Source organism: Triticum urartu, chromosome 2 (genome assembly GCF_003073215.2).
Source record: "Triticum urartu cultivar G1812 chromosome 2, Tu2.1, whole genome shotgun sequence".
NCBI lineage: Eukaryota > Viridiplantae > Streptophyta > Magnoliopsida > Poales > Poaceae > Triticum > Triticum urartu.
This window is the reverse complement of record NC_053023.1, coordinates 648,997,623-649,002,571: the sequence shown is the minus strand read 5'-3', so window position 1 is coordinate 649,002,571 and position 4,949 is coordinate 648,997,623. Positions and strand designations below refer to the sequence as shown.

General features: G+C 51.1%; 1 pseudogene; it reads right to left on the bottom strand.

Annotated features, from left to right (window-relative positions):
- Positions 1-1,067: 1,067 nt before the first annotated feature.
- LOC125537654 lies at positions 1,068-4,472 on the bottom strand (annotated as a pseudogene).
- Positions 4,473-4,949: the final 477 nt, after the last annotated feature.

Sequence of the window (4,949 nt, the reverse complement as noted above, 5' to 3'; positions counted from 1 at the left end):
CAAAAAAAAAACCTTTAGTACCGGTTGGTAACACCAACCGGTACTAAAGGTCCCCCGTACCAGGGCGCGAGCTCACGCCACGTGGTGGCACTTTAGCGCCGGTTCGTGCCGAACCGGTACTAAAGGGGGGGCTTTAGTGCCGAAACTTTAGTGCCGGTTCCATAACCGGCACTAAAGGCCCTTACAAACCGGTACTAATGGTCCGTTTTCTACTAGTGCCTCCTCCACCGCCCCGAAGCTCGCGAAGTCGATGAACGACCTGAAGTAGGCGTCATCCATCAGGGCCACCTCAAATACCAAGACCTTGCAAAAATGGACCCATAGAGGCCATCCTACCCAGGCCAACCCCGTGCACACACCGACTGGTGCCTCCCTCACGCCGCCACACCCTGGAGCAGAACGCGCAGCAGACCAGGCACACGCACCACCCCATGACGCACACCCACACCCACCGCAATATCCACCACCGTCTCCAAGCCGCTGGCCACAAAGAGAGCACAGACAGCTAGCCAGATCCAGCCGGTAAACAGAAACAACAGCAAATACAGCGTAAGCAACAACGAAGGAAGATGGAGAGCGCTACAACGTAAGCAACAACGAAGGAAGACGGAAAGAGCACACGTACCAGACACCGGATTGCGATATAGCTCCGAGCAAAAACGGAGCTCGGGCTAAGAATAAGATGAACATCATGGACGGTCACCGGGTGGAAAGCCCGCCAAGAACAGAAGAGCACCAAAAACATGGCACACCATTGCTGGAGCTCCGAAAGCCCTGGAAATGGCGCCGCCAAGACACTCGACCACGTAGAACCGACTTCCCTTGGCCGCAAGACCCGTAAAAGGGCCTGCATAGCAGCGGCGGCACTTCCGCACGCATGTAGCTCTACCGAGCCAGAATAGAAAGCCATCGGCACCGAAAACCATGTCGAAACCAAGGCATCGACGGGCCAAAAAATCCGCGGCGACCTCGGCAGCAACGAAAACCACACCGGCGATCGCCGGAGAACCACCACCGAGACAGATAGAGACGACCAAAGAGATCCACCGAGCCGGAACAGAAAACCATCAGCACCGCCTCCGCATAGCAGCAACGAGAACCACGTCGGCGATCGCCGGAGAACCACCAACGGGCCTGACAGAAACGACCGGAGAGAACCTGCAAAACAAACAACAACAAATGAGGTCAGCAGGGAGCCCATCCCGGCCGGAGGGAGGCTATATAGGTGGTCGCGGCGCACCGACGTATGACGCATCGCCCCATGCAGAACACGTGGCGGCGCTGCCTCGACACGTCCCCCCGTGCATGTGCGTGGCGGCGCTGCCTCGACACGTCCCCCCATGCAGCCGCAGGGCAGCGCGGGTGGCGACGCGTCGGCGCCGCCTCGCCACGCACACACCGCGCGGATCGACCAGGCGGGGCGTTCGACCGAGCCGCGCGCGGTCCGTCTCAACCGAGAGGTGCATCCGACCGAGGCGGGCGAGAAGTTTGCCGTCGTGTAGTACGGGTGTCACAAAAATAAATTCAAGAAGGGCTCCAAAAATCTGAGAAAAAAGGAAACCTACGCGCGCGGTTTAGTATAGTATATCTATTATGACTGTTATACGGAGCTCAGAAACTCATCATAGTCTTTATTTTATGGTTTTTATTTATGGTTTAGAGGGAATTAGTTTACAGCTCAGTCTTTGCATCATGATTCGTACACAATGTTAGAGTTGTGTCGAATATTATGTACAAGGTAGGTACAGTTAGACTAGGAGTTGTATTGTGTTTACATAGGATATGGAGTCGTGTCCTAATAGGACACTTGTACCCTAGGACTCTTATATATAGTGGGGATAGACACACGATGTAACTTATGCCAATATAATAGCATTGGCGCGCAAGGGGGAGCCGGCGGCGTGTGCCGGCGTCTGGGTGGTCGGAGTGCGGTATTGTGACGGTGTCACGGGGAGGAGCGCCCTTAGTCAGGCCCCGGGGATGTAGCCATATCGGTGAACCCCTTAACAAATCTCGGTGTCGTACTCATGTGATTGCTTGGTCCTCGGATGATCGATGGTATGCCTCGGATTTATTCTGACAAGTGGTATCATGAGCTAGGTTATTCGAGGGTGGATTGATCATCTATCATGGAGTCATGTTGAAGGTGGAGCTGGAGTCTCAAAGACTTCACTCGGTGCTGATTGAGGGGCTACGGCGTAAGTCGACAGAGAGTCGAAACCTATTTAGCGGGAAAAAAGCGAGTGACATGCAGTTCGGACTCGAGCCCAGTGGTCTGATGGAAACGTGAAACTCGTCATCGGTCGGTGATGATCGGTGGTACTCTGCAGTGGGGGTTGAGTGGTGTGGTTTCGCGACCCTTGAGACTCGACCGGGACAGTGGAGGCTCGACGTGGTAATAGCGGCGAGGTGTGCGGTATGCACGGGGCATGGAGACCGGCCAGGGCTCTGGTGGTCATACATGTGGTGAGACAGCTGCGAATTTGACTCGGGATGACTACAAGCAACGGTGAAATTCTTTCAAGTTTCAAACAGGCGGTCAAGAAAGGAGCAATGATGTTGAGTTCAGGTAACTCTTACGTGTGACACTCAATATGTGAGTTGTTCACTTTCACGCAGGTGAGTGATCAGTGTGTGATGGCGTTGGACTGATACTTTGAAAGTTGGGAGCACAAACTAGAGTAACAACAAACTTAATTTTGCTCGAGTGTAGACTGTGGTCAAGAAAAGAAGGAACTACAAGTTGCAGGTGGAGTCATATGGAGTCTTTGGAGTAGCAGCGGTTTTCATGGGATAAGCTCAAGTCCAATGTACATGAAAGTTTGACGCATTGACGAATTCAAGATGGTGGAGAATATTCGCTAAGGTGGTGTTTGTTAGAGTTGTGTCGAATATTCGCTAAGGTGGTGTTTGTTAGAGTTGTGTCGAATATTGTGTACAAGGTAGGTTACAGTTGGACTAGGAGTTGTATTGTGTTTACATAGGATGTGGAGTCGTGTCCTAATAGGACACTTATCCTAGGACTCTCATATATAGTGGGGGTAGACACACGATGTAACTTATGCCAACATAATAGCACAGGCGCGCAAGGGGGAGCCGGCGGCGTGTGCCGGCGCCCAGGTGGCCGGAGTGCGGTATTGTGACGGTATCACGGGGAGGAGCGCTCGTAGTCAGGCCCCAGAGATATAGCCATATCGGTGAATCTCGTTAACAAATCTTGGTGTCGTGCTCGTGTGATTGCTTGATCCTCGGATGATCGAGGAATGCCTCAAATTCATTTTAACACACAATGTAAGTTGCAGTGGATGCAACTTTGTTTTTTCAGTTATAATTATTTAAAACTGATGCAACCCATTAGATTTGCGTCGTGATTCTTACTCGATGAGAGTTGCAACTAATTGAGAACTATTCCCTCCGTTCCATAATATAAGAGCGTTTTTTACACTACACTAGTGTCAAAAACGTTCTTATATTATGAAACCGAGTGTAGTGTTAAAAACGCTTTTATATTATGAAACGGAGAGAGTACTCGGTAACTAATTGAAAACTAGTCGCTTCATTATTTTTACCGGACAAATAGCCAAACTACAAAACAAACATAGAGAAAAATCTTATACGACCCATCGGTGGACCAACTAGGCAAATCAGATAGGAAACTACGATGATTGCCAAATTGAGGGAAGGGCTTCATGAAGCAGGGCTCGATGGTGGAGGCGAGACGACACGGCGGATCGGGGACCTTCCCGTCGACGGGGAGCATGAGCACCCAGGGCCTCAGCCCGGCCAGCCCCTGGCTGACGTAGCCGAACGTGGATTGGGCGGACGTGACGACCACGTCCGAAAAGCTGAGCAACACTATCTCAGCCAACGCCTTCTGGTTGTGCTGCCGCTTCTCCGAGTGCTGCGTGCCCAGGTGCGTCGGCTGGAACACGCTCAGTCACAGCCGCGCCGTGCTCGTAGTACAGTACAGACTGCTGATCTTATCGTACTAGTCCCCGTTGAGCGAGACGACAAGCACGGCCTTGCGTTTCGTCTGCTCCTGCTCCTGGTGCTGGTCAGAGTCAGAGCTCGGGAGAGTAACGTTGTCGACGGCGGGCAGGAGGCTCTCGCACGAGATGATCTGGTTGTAGCGTTGGTCGGCGGAGATGCGCGCATACTTGAACTCGCGTACCTGGACGCCCACCCGCGCGCTCCTCCGCCGGGGCGAGGTACGAGCTGTAGTACCGCGTCGCCATGCCCCACACTGTGTTGCTCGGGTGGAACAGGTACCGCCCGAGGTGGTGGAACACGGTGTCGCGGCGCGGGAACAGCCGGACCAGCTCTTCCTCGTACCGCGGGAGGAAGAAGAGTCCCGGCACGAAGTAGTTGTCGGAGCGGAGCACGAGCCATCGCACGCCATGCAGCGTCTCCTGTCCGTCGTCGCAGAAGAAGCGCCGATCGTCCGGCTTGTAGTTGGTCTTGCATATCCGCATATATATAGCACGCTTCTACTAGGCTGGGCAGCCATATCCGCATGCATTTCTCTTCTTTTTGGCCCTCCTTGTTCCACGTCCTGCTTACATACAGTACATATATACTACTCCACTGGAGGGGAACGTTTGGTTCTTGGGTACATATGTACCCTATATGGAAAAAAAATAGCAATTCAATAAAAAGTCAAAAAAAATTGAAAATATTTTTGAAATAAACTTGATCTTTCATTGTACTAGTGAGAAAAGTTTCACAAAAGGAAAATTCCTCTTTGACTTCTTTTTAAAAAAGACAAATTTTCGGTCAAAATAGCGTGAATAGTGATCTATAATAGCAAATAAATTTTGTCTTTTTTACTGTGAAGTCAATGTTGGTTCCTTTTTGATGAAAACTTATATACTAGTGCGCAAGTAAGTCAAATTTAATCTAAAAATACTTTTGAACTATTTTGACTTTTTGTTTAATTGTTTAAAAAAAAT